Consider the following 21,090-nt stretch of genomic DNA (forward strand, 5'->3'; position numbering starts at 1 on the left):
CTTCCTTATTTGTATAATGCTAGATTTTTTTTTTCAATTGTAGACTTTTACGTAAAATGTTCTTGTAAAAAACAAAACAAAACAAGCTCCAAATGAGAAAATGTTTAGAATTCTAAACCTGTTCATAACTTAGGAATTACCTGTAATGTTTCATTTTCGGGTTTTAATTCATAGTACCAGACATATATGAAATATACATTAATGGACTAGAAAGAAAAGGAGACACCTGCTTTCAGGAACCGCTGAAAAATAGCTACATGATCCTATACAGATGGCTGCGCTTTCTTCCTGCTCATCCCAGGGAGAATTTTGCTACATTAACTGGCTTTGTTCTAAACTAATCTGATCTAAGTTGTACTCAACAAATCTGCATTATGTCGGGGTTTTTCCTTCTTGCCCTCCTCTCCTCCCTTCTATGAGAACTTTACTCCTTGCTATCCATCAAGAAATCAAGGCCCCATAATAGGAGGCTGGGTTATACTTATTGAGACGGGGTATCCATCCTGCTCAATCTGAGGGATATGATTTAACTGAAATAATGACCAAATTTACAGCTCAACCAATTGTTTTTTAATAAGATTCTTGCTTAGTTATATTTAGTTTGTGTAAGGAATTATTCTTTGCGCATCATTAACTATAGAAAGGTTAAACAAGAGAAAATGGGAAGTGAGAGTTTTAAAATATATCAGGTGAATTGAAATTTCAGATTCTTCTGCAATTCCAATTCAATTTGATGACAATGAAACATGATTTAGATTTGTGTTAGTTATGGTTTTTTGTCTCTGGCCACACAGAAAACCTGTGGGGCTACTTAGGCCCCATATTTCTGCTCCAACCCTCCTGCTGGCCCTGGGCTCTCCCCATAGAATGGAACTTTGGATTCCCCACATTCTCTGGCCCCACAAATCTATCTGGCAGTTTGCATGTGTATCATGTTTCCCTGAAAATAAGACCTAGCTGGACCATCAGCTCTACTGCATCTTTTGGTGCAAAAATTAATATAAGACCCGGTCTTATTTTAACATAATGTAAGACTGGGTCTTGTATAATATGATAAAATATATGACCGGGTCTTATATTAATTTTTGCTCCAAAAGACGCAGTAGAGCTGATGGTCTGGCTAGGTCTTATTTTCGGGGAAACATGGTAAACATGATGGGCTGTGGAACAAATTTAGAAGCACAGAAAAGTAAGCATCTATGAGATCTATAAGATGATTATTATCATTTTGAACAAACTCTTCCAAATTCCATTTTTTTGGAGGGACAAAGAGGATTAAAGACCGTGGATTAGAATATGCAGAGACATTACAATGAGCCTGAGCCCTTACTCACTCTGAGCTGTGGCCAGAGAATTCTCCTGAACATCTGATCAGTTAACATTGTGACCATTAAACTAAAGAAACAGGTGCGAGAGGTCTGTGACTCTAAGAAGGGACTCTATGTTTTGCCCCCTACCATGACTATGATATATTAATGATGTGATCAAATTGAAAAAAATATTTGGAAAGTATTAGCAAGGAGAGAGCACTTCTGTCCTGTGACTCAGAGAAAAGGAAGAGAATGGAGAAGGAGGTATTTGATTTACACATGGAAAGATGGGTAGGGTTTTAAGCAAAGATAAATTTTAGAAAGAACAGCTGTGCTTTCCTTTTTTATCCCAAGCTCATCCTTTTCATCCTCCAATTTAATAAACACAGCAGTGTTTCTGTGGTGGAAAGCATGTAGACTTTGGAGCCGTCTAACTCAGCGCTGTCAGTGAGGAGCTGCATGACCTTAGAAAATCAGTCTCTGGGCCTCTCTAAAATGATCATGACATCTACCTAACTGGGGTGAGAGGATCAAATGCTGAAACATATCTAAAGCACCTAAGGTCCCCAGGCCTGGCACCTTGGAACAACTCAATAAATGCTATTTCCTTTCCTTTCCCTCTTTGATGCCAGCACTTTTATGTAAGGTTTATTTAGCGTGTCTTGGGGACCTGGATGAAATGTCCTTTAGGAACCCGATTCTATAAATACTTTATAATAATAGCCCACTTTCTCCTAGAAGGATCTGTGAAATGCAAGCCCTTTATGGGTGTTGATACCTAACCCAAATTTTACAATCATAAAATGTTAACAAAATAACTGGTGATTTACAGAGCCTACAGGAGAAATCTGTTTGATTTACAGGTTTTTTTTCTTTTTTTCTTTTTTAACCAATAATTCTACAGAGAGCTGTTTTACAAGGAAGAACTTCTGCAGAGCTAACATACAAGATTTTGCAAGTGGTTGCATTTAACAGAAACATGATGTTTTTGTCCCAATTGACCTCCTAAGAATTAGGTCACTGCGTATACTCTGTTCCCCCTAATTAGGCTTTGATAACATCTAATTGGACAATTAACTTCCTTTGTTAGATCTTTTTTGTTTTTATTATGCAAAAATTTACCCCAACTCAAGAAGAATGAGATTGCTACCCTGGAGGGCAACTGAAGAGCATTGCAAGTTTGGGTAAAGGGAAGGAAACAAGAACTAGCTATTCTCAGTTCAGTAGGCTATCTTTGAAGGTGCAGAATCCACAGAAGGCTGAATAAAACTGATATGGAGAAGAATTTCCAGGCTTGGTACTGTTGGGTGTGGGCTTCAGGAGAGCAAAAATTAAAAGAAAAATGTCCACTCTAAATGGACAGAAAGTCAAAACACTGGTGTATAAGAAGTCTGATTTTGACTTTCACTAAGGTATAGCCCTTTATAATTATACTATTCAGCCATATGCCTGAAATAAGATTGAAATGAGAAAATGGCAAATTTATAGTAAATGAAAATCATACTGGATTAACCCTAAATAAGGATATTCTAATAGAGCAAATGATTGTATCTGAATAAATTACTCATTAATGATGTCTGCACAGCACAACTGAGTGTCAGCAGTAGTAGGTATTTCCCAGAAAGAAAATCGTGGTTGGACTGAGGGTTTTGTTTTGTTTTCCATGATGTTCCCTATGCTTTAATTTACAGCCCAATGACTATTTTGTAATTACCAATTTGTACTTCTTAACCCTTCACCTTTTTCACCCTGCTCCCCAACACCCTTCCGTCTATCAACCTGATAAATCTGGTACCCATCTGACACCATACATAGTTATTACAATATTTTGACTATATTGCTTATGTTATACCCTACATCCCCATGACTACTGTGTAACAACCAATTTGTACTTCTCAATCCCTTCCCCCTTTTCACCCAGCTCCCCAACCCCCCTCCCATCTGGCAACCATCAAAAAGTTCTCTGTATCTATGAGTTTACTTCTGTTTTGTTTGTTTGTTTGTTTTGTTCTTTAGATTCCACGTATAAATGAAATCATATTGCATCTGTCTTTCTCTGTCTGACATACTCCACTCAGCACAATACCCGCCAGGTCCATCCATGCTGCCATAGAGGTAGGAACCCATTCCCTTCCCCGGCTGAGCAATATTCTGTTATATACATGTACCTCCCACTCTTTATCCATTCTTCCATTGACAGACACCCATGCTGTGGCTGCCTCCACATCTTGGACATTGTAAGCAATGCTGCAATGAACATATGGATGCACATGTCCCCTCAAAATAGCATTTTGGGTTTCTTCTGAAAAATACCCAGAAACAGGATTGTTGGGTCCTTCTTTGTCCCTTGTTATAGCTTTTGTTGGGAAATCTATTTTGTATGGTATGAGTATTGTTACCCCAGCTTTTTTGTTTGTTTCCATTTTCATTTCATGAACTATCTTTTTCCATTCCTTTACTTTCAGTCTGTGTGTGTCTTTCGATCTGAGGTGAGTCTCTTGTAGGCATTATATGTAAGGGTCTTGTTTTCTTATCCATTCAGCCATCCTATCTTTTGATTGGAGCATTTAATTAATTTACTTTGAAAGTAATTGTTGATAGATATGTAGTTATTGCCATTTTATTATTCATATTCTTGATTTTTTTTTTTTTTTGTCTTAAGTCCTTCTAAGATTCCTTGTAATACTGGTTTGGTGGGGATGAACTCCTTTAGCTTTTTCTTGTCTGGGAAACTCTTTATCTGTACTTTGATTCTAAATGATAACTTTTCAGGGTAGAGTAATTTTGGTTGTAGGTCCTTGCTTTTCATCACTTTGAATATTATATGCCAATCCCTTCTGGCCTGCAAAGTCTCTGTTCAGAAATCAGCTGACAGACAGGCTTATGGGAGCTCCCTTGTAAGTAATTAACTGCTATTCCCTTGCTGTTTTTAAGATTCTTACTTTGTCTTTAAACTTTGGCATTTTAATTATGATGTGTCTTGGTGTGGGCCTCTTTGGGTTCATCTTGTTTGGAACTCTCTGTGCTTCCTGGGCTTGTATGTCTATTTTCTTCACCAGACTACAGAAGATTTTTGTCATTATTTCTTCAGATAAGTTTTCAATTCCTTGCTCTCTCTCTTCTCCTTCTGTTACCCCTATGATGTGAATGTCATTACGCTTGATGTTGTCCCAGAGGCCTCTTAAACTGTCCTAATTTTGGGGGGTTCTTTTTTCTTTTTGCTGTTCTGATTGGGTGTTTTCTGCTACCTTATCTTCTAAATCACTGATTCAATCCCCTGCTTCATCTAACCTACTGTATATTCCTTTTAATGTATTATTTATTTTGGTTATTGTATTCTTTATTTCTGGTTCTTTTTAATGTTTTCTATCTTCATTTTGGTGTTTTCTGTCTCTTTGTTGAAGTTCTCCCTGAGAGCATTGAACATCCTTATAACCAGTGTTTTGAACTCTGCATCTGGTAGATTACTTATCTCCATTTTGTTTAGTTCTTTTTCTGGAGCTTTGTTCTGTTCTTTTATTTGCGACGTATTTCTTTATCTCCCCATTTTGGCTGCCTCCCTGTGTTTGTTTCTATGTATTAGGCAGGGCTGTTATGTCACCCAGTCTTAGTAGAGTGGCCTTATGTAGTAGGTGTCCTGTGGGGCACAGTTGCGCAGTCTCTCCCTGGTCACCTGAGCTGGGTGCTCTAGATGGGTCTGCTGTGTGGGTTGTGTGCTGTCCTGTTGTAGTTGAATCTTGGTTGCTGTTTGCGCACCAGTGGGAGGGATTGACCCTTTAACTGATCAGTTGTGAGGACTGGCCGTGAGTACACTGGAGGAGCTTTTGTGCAGGCGTTGACCTTACAGAGCAGAATTTGCTTTAGTAGGGCTCTGGCACCTGCCCTTTGGGTGTGTCATTCCCCAGAAGCTGCTCGGTGATGCTCCAACTCAATCTGAAGCTGGCTTCTAGGGATGCCAGCCTCGGGGCCCATTGGGAAAGGCCCCCCTGCAGGCCAAGTTCAGCCACAGGCTGTGCCCTGCTTGGGGCCACCTGGTATGAACTACAAAGCAATCCACAGATGGTTGCCACCTGTGCTAGGCTTGGAGCTGTATCAAGAGGCCAAACCATGAACCGAGGCCTACTTTTGCTAGTATCGGGCTCAGCAACAGGTACTGGACATGCTGAAGCCAGATCTGCTGTTCTGGTTTTGCGAACCTTTGGGAGATTTTTAGGAAAGTATTTAGGAAAGTCTGTATTTAGGAAAGTCCATAGCCTGAGCCAAGACAGGCAGTGGCTTGGGTATGCCCGAAAGATGCATTGGGCGGGGTCTCAGGCAATCACCAGGGGGTGGGGCAATTGATGGAGATTCAAATAAGACAGCAGCCTGTGTCTGCAAGCCAGGAAGGGAGAGGTCTCAACAAAGAAACAATGGCCACAGCCAGCTCCTCTGTCTGGGAGAAAGCTGCCCTCCAGCCTTTGCCCTGAAGCCAGACATTGCAGTTTGTGCCTATATGTCCCTGGAGCCTTTTGAGCTGCTGCCCCAGCACTGGAGCTCAGGGTGAGTGAGTCCGTCACTGAGTAAGTCCATGTGTGGGCCCTTTAAGAGGATCACCTGAGACTTCAGCTGCCCTCTGTCTTGTCAACCACAATCTCTTCTGGTTTTCAGAAGACATGGGTACTTCTCTTCCAGGCACTGAAACGTTGGGCTGGAGAGGTTGGTGTGGGGCTGGGACCCCTTGCTCCTCCTCAAGGGTGACCTCTGCAGCTGAGATATCCTTACTAATTTTTAGTGGTCACACACAGGTGTGGGACCAACCCCTTTCTGCATCTCTGTTCCTGCTTCTATATGTACATAGTTGCAGGGCTTTTGTTCTCCGGTGATTATCAAGGATGGTTGTTCTGTAGTTTAGTTGTAATTTTGATATGGTTGTGAGAGGAAACAAGCACAGCATTTAGGCATTTACCTATTTTGTCATCTTGACAAGAAAATCATGGTTGGATTGACTTTTGATTTTGTCATTACCTGAAATAATTCAAATCCTTTTCTCCTCAGTATGATTTCTTTCACCAGTGTGAAGCATCTAGCTCATTTTGTGCTGTTTGATTTGGCTTCTCTATCATACATTTCGTATAACTGAACTATTTTTTTTTTCTTTAAACCTGACATGTTTAACAGTTTGGAGGATGGTATGGATGCACCATTGTTGTTTTTAAGTTATTCCATTTATGAACATTAGTAGAAGTCAGTTACATTAGTAGAAGTCAGTGAATGTTTTCTACTGGTTTGCATTTCATTTTGCCTGCAGTTCCTTAGATAGTACTGGTCTGATATTTATTTCTTGCTTGAGAGCAGTATCTTTAAGGGGTTGTTTCCTGCTATGTTGCATATTTACATTGGTATTCTGCTCTGTCTGCTTCTTCATTTTTCTAGACATGGAACTCGACTTATTTCCATCATTCGTGTTTTACTCATTCAGATTGTGTCCTGTTAATTAACAGATTTGAGAATTCTTTGGTTGTATTAATTTGTGGTACTGCACTTACAGTTAATTCAGTTCAATATTACACACACACTTTTACTTTACTAGAAATATTCTATTAATGATAACCATCAGAGTTATGCATGAAATGATACATCATACAATTTTATTCATGCTTTCTTTGAACTCTCGTAATAACTTGGACATTTTTTACAGTACTTTTTAGCCTACTATTTTTGTCTACATATCCTTCCTTCCCTAGTAGTAAATCTGATTTCTCTTATGTTCCTAAAGCTGGGGAACTACAGCTTGAGAGCAAAATCTAATCAACCACCTGTTTTTGAACAATCCAGGGGCTAAATGTGTTTTCTTCTTCTTCTTCTTTTTTCTTTTTCTTTTTCGCATTTTAAATGGTTCAAAAAAATCAGAAGAGATATTTTGAAATATGTGAATATTATGTGTCTGTCAAACAAGTTTTATTGGAACATAGCCATACTCATCCATTTATATATTGTCTATGGTTACTTTCATGATACAGTGGAGGAGTAGAGTTGTTTTGATCCAAATTGTATGCCCCACAAACCTTAAAGTATTTACTATCCAGCCCTTTATGGAACAAGTTTACAGGCCCTTAACCTGAAGTGTTAGAACAATGTTTTCCATAGTCATTGGGAAGCATCCATAAAGGCCTCAAAATTGAGTAAAAAAAGGTATATTAAATTGGGGCTTATTATTAATAAATCTAATCAGTTTACATAATTTAAGTAATATAGACTATATAAAATTAAAAATTTTCATTGGGTTGATGCTGAGAACTCAGATCAGATACTCTGTTGATTCATTATGCCTGGATCAAGGTTGCTAGCCATAGGGCATAATAGTCTACATGAGGACGACCCTGCCTTTGAGATTCTGGAAAATATTGAGAAGGCAGATAAATTTGAAGAACACTAAGAATTTCTTGCTGGGAAATGAAATTTAAATGTTTTAAATTGAGAAAATTCAAACACCAATTTCAAGAATAAACCAATGAAAAGAACCAGGGATTTTATTTAGATAAGGCAAACTCTCATGATTTGAAAAATAAATAATTCTGATTTTTTAAAACATCAGACATTTTAATATAAAACTCACTTTCATACCTATGGATTAAAAAAAGAGGCTGCATAGACTAAAACTCGATACATGTGAAAACAAACACACACACATGAATAGGAGAAGAAAACTTTAAAACTACCCTAAATAAGAGGCATATGGGATGATTTTTTTTCTCTTACTCAGATAGTCTTTGACTCCCAAGGAGGGATAGCAAAAATGAAAGAAAAATAGAAGAGATCCCTTAGACTTGCCTCCTGATTCACACTTCATTACGATGAGGCACCACGGAAAGTGTTAGTGGTTAGGGAAACTGGGTTATCAGAAAGAGGAATTTGTTTTCCTTTTATTGTCATATGTTGGTCGGTAGTTTCTGGTATTCATAGAGTTTTAACAGATCTTTGGATGATGAACACTGACTTTAGATACAAAAGGCCACCTTCAGTGCTCACAATAAATTCAGAAAAAACATGTCATTTTTCCCTAAAACCAATTCACAGTTTTTAATAAATGGCGTTTAATAAGAAATATGTACTAAAATGTGACTTGCTCTTCATTGTCCAGACACAGTGCTGCTTACTAGGTATGCATTAAGTGCTTTCTGGTGATAACATATTACTACCCCTCTTCTTACCCCTGCCTACTATAATTAACTTGAAAAAAACCATCTAAATGAATATAACAAGTGTGGCCTAAAATGCTATAAAAGTCCAGAGTAGGGGGAAATTATGTTGATCTGGAGTAATCTTTGAGGAGTTAGCAGATGAACTGATTCTTGAAAAGACTTAAAATGGGTAAAGATGGGGGAGAAACAATCCAAGTAGAAAGAAGACAGGACAAAGACCATGGAGGCAGTAAAATATGAGATGTTTTAAGAAAATGATATGTAATATATATTATTTAGGGTATATAAAGGGGAATAAAGGGAATAAGTCCTCATGTTAAAATAAAACCATTATAGCAGGTGGCATGAAATAAAGTTTATGTAGTATGTTTTCTTGTTTAAAATCTATACAGATTAAACTTGGAGTGAACATAAAATGCTAAAATAAAATTTCATAGTATATTCATAGCTCTGATATAAAAAAAAAAAACACTAGATTAAACATCAGTACTTGGAAAAGTGGTGATCGGCACGCTCTGTCAGGCCTGCCCAGTAAAATGTACTAGGCTTGGGAAAAAGTATATTAGCCAGAGTGTACCTCGTGCTTCAACACATTTAAGTTATCTCTGCAAAAGAAGAGGGAAGTGAGGAGTCCAGGCCTTCATCTATGGGATTTAGAAGGAAAATTCCTTTTTAGAAAGAGCGTAGCATTTTTGATAGGTCTGTATAGGTTTGTTTTCACTTGCGCAGTTTGGTAATTGCTTACAACTCCCATTTGCTCTGACTATGTAGGTATAGCCATAGATTATTTGGTTCCAGAAGCACGAAAATCATGCAGATACACAACTTTAATTTGGAGATTTCTGAGAAGGAGGCCAGAAAAGTAAACATTTTGGAGCTAAGACTTTTTGGATATAAGCATTAGTTGTATATCCATCATTATCAAATTCATCTTTATTATAAAATAATCTTTTTGTACACTGGACTCTCCAAGGCCCAGGCTGTACTCACCATCATGGCTTATAACTTCATGGGTTAGTAACTTCTGCTCTGATAGCATAATAAAATTATAAAGATTTTCTGATAATGAAGAAAGAAGATGAAAGAAAACAGTACTTCTCTGGCATTATTTAGGAAATGAAATATTTAATCAATTTTAGAAAAGTAGACCAGTATTAGTAATGAAAAAATGCCCATCAGTTTACTTTTATGGAAAAAGTATAAATGTTCTGAATAGTTGGGTCAAATACGAAGATACCATATGTCTTTATAACACAAAAATGAAAACCATCTATTGTATTCAAACCATGTGTTCAGGCTAAAAGGTAATATTAACTGGATTTCCTGAATGCAGCCTAGAAACTTTGATATTCTTCTGTGTCATGTGAGGCCTTAGAAGCCTCTGCCTACGGAGGATCAGATCCACTTCTATCCGTCTGGATTGCCCCTTATCCAGTTTTGTTCCTTTTAAGTTCTGTTGCAACCCCTTCTGGTAAAGGGACAGAAGTTAGATATTCTTTTCTTCCTATCACTTTTACGACGATTTGTCTCAATATGTGCCTGAGTGTTTCAGGAATAAATAGATATTAAGGACCAAGAAAAGAAAAAGAATAGAATTGTGAAGTTGACCTAGCTATTAGAGAGTATTTTTCACCATTAGCTTGGAATAACACCTGCTTCGATATCATATGGTATCAGAGGCCTAGCTTCAGAGACCTTCGACATCGTGAAATACAATTCAGATAATATGAAAAAGATGCATACTAAAGCTCCTAAAGCTCTGTGCCTGCAGATTTTCATCTCTTCCTGTTACAAAGCTAAAATGATTGCCATTCTCTTATCTGTGCACAAGGCGTAAACGTTAATTGATGGCTGCTCTTCCTGAATTACATTCAGTCTACTGGGGAAAACCTGTATATAATCAGTTTAGAAATAGAGTGAGTTAGAATGTAATGTCACAGATGGGCAGTGAAACTTTAATTCATGCTTTTATGATATCCTACTCGGATTACAGTAATTCTCTTCCTACAGGTCTCCTTCAGGTGTCCCACCGGAAAAAGAAAAGATAGCTTGTACAAGTATGCAACCCCTGAGATTTTAAGCATGCAGAATCTGGTCCACGTGTACCGCTGCTTGGAGATTTTGGTTCTGGCTGCCAGTTAGGTCCAGGATTGATTGTAAGAGGTCCTAGGGATGTGTTTTTGAAACACTGCGTGAATCCAAATGAGTTTCAGGTTCCCTATTGTCCAAGCCAATTTTGTTCAACTGTAAAAATGTTGGGTTTTCATTTGTTCAGAACTACTATTATAAATCACTATGCCCCATAGCTTTTTCAAGCAATTGTAGAATATATATATTTTTTTCTGGACAGACTCAAAATATCAGAACTGTCATTGAATTTAGGTCAAGACTAAAGTGGCTTATTTAATTTGCTTTCTTTCAACACTACTGTATTCATTCTGTGTATTCTACGTGGCTTTGACAGGATATTTTGAAAGTCCTTTAACATTCTAATATTAAGACTTAGAATTTAGCATTCTAATATTTAGAACTCCTGTTTAAAATAGACGTAGTTGATAGAATCTTGTTTAAATGCATACTAATTTTTATGCACATTCTGCTATGCATGGTAACGTCTTAGCCGTAATCCCAGAGGTCCCTTGTTGGTGAAAGAGAAAAAACAAATATTTTGTTTTTTTCCTTATAATGTTAGTTCTATTGTATAGGATCTCTTCTAAAAAATATTTTATCATTTTTCACAGATATTATTTTTACCATTAATTCTCAGATCACCATATTTGTGTCAATCTTATTTGAAAGTAAGTCTAATATGCATTTCTACTTTTTTTTCACTATCTGGAAATTGAAATAGAAACAAGGGCCTGTATTTCTGAATGCAGTGCGTAATTTGGTTTCTTTATGTACTGGCATTTTCCTATTTCTTTTCAATGTTTTTTTTTTTCTGTTATCTAGGCACACATAGGTCATATGTATTAGAGGCAGTATAATTATTCTCCCTTTTTCCCTATTGGCCATATTTGGCATGTGACAGCAGTTTTATGCAAATTAAATATCAGTAATACCTATTTTAAGAAATAGATATATTCTTAGTGACTACGTACCTCACTTTTATTCCTCCTGAGCATGGGACATTCCTTAGCTGTATAATTATGGGCAGCGTGGAATGGGAAATAAAAATGAGATTTGAAATTGAAAAGTGTGGTAGTCCTGGCCAAATCACTTTGTTGGTTGAGCTTCTTTCCTCATCTATCAAATATGTAGTTGTAGATTATACCTCACATGGCTTTTGTAAGGATTAAAAGAAATATAAAAACACTTCAGAAATTATGAGACTATTTGCATGTTAGTTATTTCCTCTACTATGCTGTAGTAGAGGAAAGCTTTTATTGACAAGAATCAAAGTATTTAGCAACTAACTTCAGTATTTAATTTTGAAGCACACAATTTCTATTAACAGCAGACTTTTTTTTTTTTTTTTTTTTGCTATATATTCTCTTCCACTTTGGGGGTTTATTACTAGTATAAAACAATGCATATGTATCTTAGTAAAAGTCAGATGATAAACAAATCATTGAATATGTACAAAAACATAGCAGTAAATATAGAAGTGAAAATATCCTTTGTTAAGCCCCCTTTGAAATATTTCATTCTGTAAGTTCATGATAATAAAAATAATCAGCATGACAGTCACAAAATATACTGGTAATTGTGTTGGGATTAATACACACCCATTTCTATATTTTTCTACAGTGTGTCTTCAATATTACAAAGACTAAACATCAGATTATTTTTTTTCAGATGATTTGAGAGGCGTTTCTGAATTTATCCCTGAGCTTTTCCTAGCAAGGGAAGCTTGATGTTTAAATGCTGGAGTGTGGGTATAGGTAGTACCATATAGAATGGGATGGGACATGCAATCTCATTCCCCTCTTGGTTCCCCTGGTCTCTACTCTGTTTTGTGAAATTGTTCTCTTTCTCTGAGAAAGCAAGCATATCTGCAGTTTTTCTTAGAGAATCACAAATGAGCTCCTTTAATTCTATGGACCAAGTCTTTTTGCAGGCCAAATAAAGCAGTTAACCTAGTGACCCAGATCCAAACAATAGGACATCTTTCCCCTTGAACTGTTTTAAGCTCACAGGCTTTTTGGCTTCTTGATTCATTGTGTTTTCTCCCTAAACTTTTCACTACTGAATTTTTCCTTCTTTTCGCTTGTATTACCTCATAGCCAAACTTATACGTATTAATTTTTAGAAAAAGAATATTTTTAAGTGGGGCGCTTGTCTCGGAGATGAACCACTGATTTGTGCATGTTCATGCAATGCTCACCACTTGACGGCGGTTCTGTGTATTAACTATAAAACACCCATGAGGCTTCATCCAGAGCCAGTTTACTTAGCTTTAAAGAGAATACAGAAAATGTGATATAGCACAGGTGCTAACAGCATAATACGGTCTCACAACACCCAGGTAAGCTCTGGTGTCCCCAAATGACTTCCAGTTCTTATAAATTGCTTTGTCATTGACCAGCTAATAAACCTTTCCTTCCAACTGGTACAAAATGGAAGTAAACAGAAGGAGGTACAAAATACATATATGTATGTAAATCCATGGGTGGACTTCCTTCTGTACACTGGTTGAAATAATTATAGGGATGACATGCAATAAAATTAGCTTCTGGATATTTCATTTCACATAGAATGAATTTTTCTCTACATGACCACACTGCTGTTGCATCCCCTAAGTCACTATTTTTCAACAGTTACTGAACATATGCTGTGTGGTGGGTGCTATGGCAGAAGTTGAGCATACAGATATAGTCCTTGGCTTGAGGAACTCATAAACTAACCTTGTATTTGACTAGAATATTTCAGTTGTAGGGATTTTATTTGGGGGGAAGTTTCTGTCTAGATAACAATGAAACTAATAAACATTTACTGGCTTTAGAAGCAGCATAGTGTAATAGTTAAAAGCTGGGACTCAGGTTTTACTACTCAAAGTGCTGAACATTGGAAAAGCGATCTAATCTTTCTGATGTCTGTTTCTTCATCTACAAAATATAAATAACAGAATCTACCTCATAGGGTTGTTGTCAGGATGAAAAGAGTTTGTATTTGTAAAGTACTTAGAATAGAGCTTGGTTGGATTCAAATAGTTTTTTAAAAATAAATAGTCTTACTTCTCCCAAGGACAAATCTAACATTAGACATTTCAAGATTGTATTAGTCATCTATTTTTGTGTAATGAATTATCCCCAAAACTATCAGCTTAAACATTTATTCTTTTATAGTTTCTCGTGGGTCAGGCGTCTGGACACGACTTAGCAATGTGTGTGTCGGGCCCCGGGTCTCTCATAAGCCTGCAACTAAGCTGTTAGAGGAGGCTGCTGTCTCAAGACGTGACTGGGGAGGATTGGCTTCCAAGTTCACCCACATGACTATTGAGTGGTCTCAGGTCCTCACAGGCTGTTGGATGGAGATATCAGTTCTGTGCCACATGGGCCCTTCATAGATCATTATATAATGTGGTAACTGGCTTCCCCATAGAGTGAAGGATGGAGGGAGGGAGGAAGACCACCAAAATGGAAGCCACCATTTTTTTAGGAAATGACATTCCATAACTTTTAGTAGATTTTATTCATTACAAGCAAGTCACTAGGCCCAGGCCGCACTCAGGGGGGGGAAATTTATACAAGGATGTGAATGGCGGGACGTGGATTTCTTTGGGGTCCACCTTAAAGGCTGCTAATCACCGAGATGATCGACATATTTTTAAGTCTATGAATGCTGTATACCATACATGTCCATTAATAGAGAACCTGAAGTGTCTTAAAATCTCCAGAGACTTGGAAATCTTTGAGTGTACTTCATTTGACCAAATAATATTTTGTTTCAGATGCCAGATTGTTTAATTACATTTTCTATTAGTCCATCGTCTGTCTTTGAAAGATCCAAAGACCTCCGGTTACTTTAAGGTTGCCAAATAGATGTCTTCTAGCACTGGAAGCTTATATCATTTCTTTTCTCTGAATCTCTTTCTTGTGGGGCAGAGTATCGAGTACCAGGCACTGGTTCTGAACCCTAATGGAGTAGAATATCCTGCACCAATCATCAATCCCAGGGGAGGGATCCAAGTACATGGAGGGCAGCAGGGGTCATCACTGTGCCAACTACCAGAAATTGAAGACCAAACACCTCTGACCATTGTGTCTTGATATCAAAGCAGCAAGGAAAATGTAACACAGTTAAGCACTGGGTGGAACAACCCTTTACTCACATAGAGAAGAAACAGAGCCGGATCAGCTTTAATAGTGGGTATCAGTCGCCCAGGCCAGCCTGTCTTTCCCAGAGCAATTTACTTACTTACATGCCTCTCATGCCACAGTGGAAGGAGCCCATCTCCACCCCACAGAGGACAGATGAAGCAGTGGGGTTGGCCAGGTGCCACAGGACACCAGGGCTAAGCAGAACAAAAGAGTATTCGCTGAGCCTGAAACAAAGACAGCTATTCCCACCCAAGGTGATAAGCCCGGCATAGGCTGTGTGGGCCCATTCTTTTTTTTTTTGGTTTCTTCAATTAAAGTTTATTGGGGTGACAATGGTTAGTAAAGTTGCATAGGTTTGAAGTGTACAATTCTGTAATACATCATCTATATATCACACTATGTGTTCACCACCCAGGGTCTGTTCTCCTTCCGTCACCCATTCTTATGTGACTCAGGTGTGGACAGATGGCGTGGGTGAGACCGCCTTTCCTTAAATTTCTCTTTGCGTGTGGTTTATTGTTGCTGTTTTTTGTTTGGTTGTTTTGTTTTTCTTCCCCATAGAGAATTTAGTTAAGACCAGGGCATTTGGAAGAGTTCTTATAGAAACCAAAACATAATGGCTTCTTTGTCCTCAAAGCCCAAAAATCTGATTCACGGAGTATTTTTACCCTTATAAGAAACCATGTTCTGTTTTTAATCATTCACTTAAAACCAAACCGTGAGGGTCAATCACGAAATGATGTAATAACAAGTGCATTTTGAATTTAGTGAGGATAACGAACCTATATCATTTGAAACAAAAAGAGGGAAATAATATTCTAAGATAAGGGCTGCTATGATTTTATTTGGCCCTAAAGTATCCAGATATACCGTTAACCCTTAAACAACAAACATGACCGTTATAGGCACCCACCCACCTCCTGCATTCAAAAATCTGAATATAACTTTTGATTCTCCAGAAACGTAGTTGTCCATCAGTATCCCCATGGGATTGGTTCCAGGACAACTTGCAGGTACCAAAATCCATGGCTGTTCAAGCTTCCTGTATAAAAAGACATATGTCACTGGATACAGTTGGCCTTCTGCATCTGCGGACTCCCAACTGCAATATGAAAACAGTGCAGGTATCTATTGAAAAAAAATATCCATGTGTAAGTGGAGCTGCATAGTTCAAACCTGTGTTGTTTCAAGGTCAATTGTATTCTATTTTGTCCAGATTAGTTCCATCAAACACACAAAATTGAGATTTTTACTACCAATTAACTTAAGTTGTATAAATTTAGAAAATTCTCCTTGAACCACATGCTTTCTGTAAACTATTTCTGAAGTGTATTTGGAAGAGAAAACATTTTTTTTTTCTTTATGGGTGTTTTCCAATTAGAATTCCTGTGCTTATAGTGTGCCTGACCTCTTTTAAAACCTTAATTTAAATGAGGAGTAAAAAATTTAACTTTCTCTTGCAAGGTCCATTCCAGCTGCAGCATTCTTCAATTCTGTGTTTCAGAAAGGTACAGAGAGTTGTTCTGAATTGTAATTAGTAGCAATGAACTCTTCTTCAGGAGTGTGAACGGTAAGGTACAATCTCCTAACATTGTAACAACAACAACAAACATTTGGTTTCTGTATTCCTTCGGAGAACAGAAAAAGTAGAGAAACTTAGTCTGAAAGGTTTATTGGTTAATTTTTTAAACCTATACAGTAAATAAATTTTTGTTGGAGGAAATAATTATTTCTCTTGTCTCTGATTAAATTATCTGCATGACCTCAGCTTCTCATCCTAATTTTTCCTTATTATTTCTGAACACTTTTTAAAAAAAAATTAGTTATCCTCTCTTCTATTGCAGCTTCAATTTCTCCCTCCCTACTGTAACCTCTTTTCCTTGTGTCTACACACATGCCTACATTTCCCTTATTTCGAAACAGAAACAAAATTGAAATTTTCTTTTGGCCATGCTATTTCTTTAGGGATCTGGCTTGCCATCCTCCTTTTTAATAAACAATCCTTTGAAAGAGAAAAATTTCCACCCTCAATACCTCAACTCCTACTTTACACTCTCATTCTTTAACCCTCAATAATCTGCCTTCCACCTCAACTGTGTAACATCTGATCTGCAATCCTGACAGTCACATGATTGTATAGTAACACAAACAGTGAGTGGTCCTTCTGCAGTTTTCATCCTCCTTGAAAAGCGGTTGATAAGTAACACTAATGTCCTCCCCACCCCCATCCCTTTTGCAGAAGTCAATCACTCTGGCTTTCTCAGCATAGCATTTGACAGTCCTCATATCTCTCACTGCTTTATCTGTGACTATTAATTCCTCTCCTCTGTTATTCCAGAAACTCCACCCGGGCCATCTTTCTCCCTCTACAGCCTTCTCTTGGCCTTTATAGCCATTCTCCTAATTTTAAACATTTCCTTTTTCTTTTCTTTTTTTAATCACTAGTCCAAATCTCTCTTCTGAATTCTACACCTCATACTTTTGATTTAGAGAAACTTTGACATTAAATATTTCTTAGTTGCATTAGTTATTTAGTCAAGTAAATTATCAAAAAGGAGAGGTAGTAATAAAAAAAATCATAATACTATTATAAAATCACCTGCTTGATATTTGCAGCTGAGTATTACAACAATTGGGTAATTTAAAAGCGGAAATCAATCTAAGAGATACATAATATTATGAAAACTGAAGTTTAGAGTTGAGCTTCCATGGAGGAAACCCCATCAGCGTGGCTGTGTGAGGAAGCTGCTGCCTCTGCCATCGTCAGGAAGTTGACACTCGGTTCTGGCTCCAAAACCAAGCCACATCTGTGGAAATCAGGAAGCTTCCCAATAGGACATCCATCTGTTGAACCCAGAATATACCATTACAGATCCCGGCTCAAGAAACTCTTGTTTCTAGCATCAGCTAAGTGGGTGATCTGCATCTCCCAATGTTAATCAACTTCTAGTCTAAATCTGGAATGACTTACTTGTTTGGCATACTCTAAAAGGGCATGGAGAGTTGTAGATGGATGGTCATTTTCCAGCTGTCTTGTAGATTTTCAGCTCTGGCAGTGCAGAAAGGAACACTAGCTGGGCGCTGGGATTGGTGTTGATGGAGCCAGTTCATATATTGGTCATGCTCTTGATTCTGTCAGTAACTATACACTCCCTGCTTCCCATTCTTGATCTTCCATAAAACAATAATAGACACACAAGAAAAAAATGCTCTTACCTACCCAAATGCAACTCTTGCTCGTACAAACAACAAAATAGCCTCTATCCAGAGGGCTATCCAAAGTCTTATCCATCCCTACATCCATTTCTGGGTGATAGCCCTTCCTCCCTTCATCCTGTAAGCTGTGGACTACATTGTAAAGTTAACTGCTACTTGGAAAATTGATCTTTTATAAAGCAGCAAAAAAAAAGGAGGAAGGATAAAGAAGGAATATCACATACTTAAGAGCAATTAACAAAATGTTTGCAGTTGCTACAGCCCTATTTTTCTACAGCTTATATGAGGACATAGGGGGCATTCATAACTTATTTCCTTTACTACCTGTATTAGCCAGGGTTCTCCAGTGAAACAGAACCAGTAGGATCTGGTTCTATCTATCTATCTATCTATCTATCTATCTATCTATCTATCTATCTATCTATCTAGCTATCTAGCTATCTAGCTATCTAGCTATCTAGCTATCTAGCTATCTAGCTATCATCTATCATCTATCTATCTGTTATAAGAAATTGACTCATATGATTATGGAGGTTGACAAGTTCCAAGATCTGCAGGCAGTCAGCTGGAGACCCAGGAGAGCCGATGGTGTGAGTTCCAGGCTGAGCCTGAGGGCCTGAGAACCAGGAGAGCAGATGTAAGTTCCAGTCCGAGACCCTACAGGCTCCAGGCCCAAGACGGGTTGATGTTTCAGTCTGAGTCTGAAGACTGGAAAAGGCCAATGTCCCACCGGCTCAACAGTCAGGCAGGAGGAGTTCCCTTACATAAAACAAAAAAGAGTCAGCTTATTTGTTCCATTCAGACTGACTGGGTGAGAGCCTCCCAAATTAAGGAGTGCAGTTTGCTTTACTCAACCTACTAATTCAAATGTTAATCTCATCCAAAAACACCCTCACAGGCATGCCCAGAGTAATGTTTGCCCTACTATCTGTGGCCCAGTCAGGTTGACAAAATTAACCATCACACCATCCATTCTAAACTGCCTTTTCCCTCAGATGACAATAAGCAAATAGCATTTATTCTCTGTGGGTGACTCAAATCTTCCCAGTCATAGCAGAATTGGGAGGTACCCAGAGGATCCCCAGTTTTCCAGACATATTCTTTCCTATCTTCACAAGATAGCAGTTACTCTATTTCCCTTAAACTGTATCGATCACCCCAGTAAACACGGTAACCCCCATTTCCCTGTGTTGGTCCAATGCCATGTGGACCCCCAAATGACCAGATCTCATATGCTAGTGCAATGTGACCATTTTTATTTTCTCAGCTGAGAATATTCCTCCCCGTTGGGTACTGTTTTAGTCACAATACAGACTAACCTGCTATAATGAAGAAATCTGAAAATAGAGTGGCTCAAACAAGATAGTTATTTCCTTCTCACATAAGTTCAGAGTTGGCAGGTGGTTCAGGGCATAAAACAGTCTCTGCTTAATGAGATTTTTCAAGAGTTCCATCAATCTTGTTCTATCTGGTTGCTCTGTAATGCCTTGGGGTCTTGTCTGCTTGGTCAGAAGTGGCTCACTTGCATTATACCTATGAATTCTAGCGCACATGAATGTGGAAAGAAAGGAAGTCAAGTTCAATCACTTTCTTTTGTAAAGGAGTTGGTCTGGAAGCGGCATGCATCATTCTGCTCACACCTCATTAGCTAGAACTTAATCACATGACTGCATAGATGCACTGGAAAACTGGAACTGGTAGTCTAACTGGGCAACCATGTGCTAAACAAATACTCAGAAGGTGTTCCATTCTTATGCAGAAAGGGATCCCTTGGTCTTGGGGAAATGATCAGTCTATGCTACAGTACTAAAACCTCTAAACAATCAAGATACCACAGTTCCAGGGACGGGGAGCAAAAATATTATGAGACGGACAGTAGGTATAGATAGGAGTGAGAGATGCCACTTTTTTTTTTTTTTTTTTTTAATTAAATTTATTGGGGTGACAATTGTTAGTAAAATCACATAGATTTCAGGTGTACAATTCTGTATTACATCATCTATAAATCCCATTGTATGTTCACCACCCAGAGTCAGTTCTCCTTCCATCACCATATATTTGATCCCCCTTACCCTCATCTCCCACCCCCCACCCCCCTTACCCTCTGGTAACCACTAAACTATTGTCTGTGTCACTCCTTGGTTCCCAGGTCTGTGCATTTTGGCTTTGGGAGACATAGCATCACATACTAAATGATGGTTTGAAGCATATATCAAAACCTGAAGGACAGTTCCCCAACCACGCTGGAATTGGCACCCACTGGGAGGATACATCTTCCCTATTGCCCACCCAGGGCTCCCTGATGGTCCTGAACTGCCGTATCAGTCTACGTCTGCACAGTTCTAATGTAGCATGTATATGCAAACCAAGCTCACATGTTTTTTTCCTCAATCAACTGGAAGAGTAGTCCTCATAAGACTCTAAAAGGGAGAGGAGGCAGTACGCCAAGAATAGAGATAGTGAGAATTTGAGTTGTTTGCTCGTGCAACTTACTCCTACTTTTATCTACAAATAATAATAGTACTTTTCAAGAATGCTGATACTTTACCTCACCAGTATAGTTCTCAGCGTCTTGACAAAGGGACTAACATCAGAGCTCTTAGAAGATAGAGTTAAGGGGTGGGTTTGTGGGTCACTCATTAAAATTTTAGCAGAATGATTTATTCTCCCTATTCATTGTTTTCCTTTCACATTACTCAAAAAAAAAAAAAAAAAAAAAAAAATTCTGTCCTCTCAACTTTAATCATCCTGGGCCGTGGTTTCAACCAACCAGTCAAGTGGATAATCAGAACTTGCAACAACAGCTCACATTGGCTAAAAATAAACCAATCCTAAGATTTTATTTCTCTTTCTCTGAATTAAAGTCCTCTGAATTTTTAAGAGTGTGAGTTTTGCAGCCAAATTTTCTAATTTTTGAATCCTGGTCTTATCCTAACTGGCTATGTGATCTTGTATTAGTTGCTTAACCCCTATATGTCTTACTTGCTGTATTTATAAAATAGGTTTATTATAGCACCTACTCATGGATTAATTGTGAGCACATTTAAACTGGGTAGAATAGTGTATAGCACAAAATACATATGACATAAATGATAACTATTATTTTTGTTGACTATAGGT

At 38.0% G+C, this 21,090-nt stretch overlaps 1 pseudogene; it reads right to left on the minus strand.

Moving 5' to 3' along the window:
• Positions 1-5,170: 5,170 nt before the first annotated feature.
• LOC109456900 (BCL2/adenovirus E1B 19 kDa protein-interacting protein 2-like) overlaps positions 5,171-21,090 on the minus strand; it is a 29,328-nt pseudogene continuing 13,408 nt past the window's right edge.

This window comes from Rhinolophus sinicus, chromosome 16 (genome assembly GCF_057876585.1).
Source record: "Rhinolophus sinicus isolate RSI-liver-muscle chromosome 16, RSI-T2T, whole genome shotgun sequence".
In the NCBI taxonomy this organism is placed as follows: Eukaryota; Metazoa; Chordata; class Mammalia; order Chiroptera; family Rhinolophidae; genus Rhinolophus; species Rhinolophus sinicus.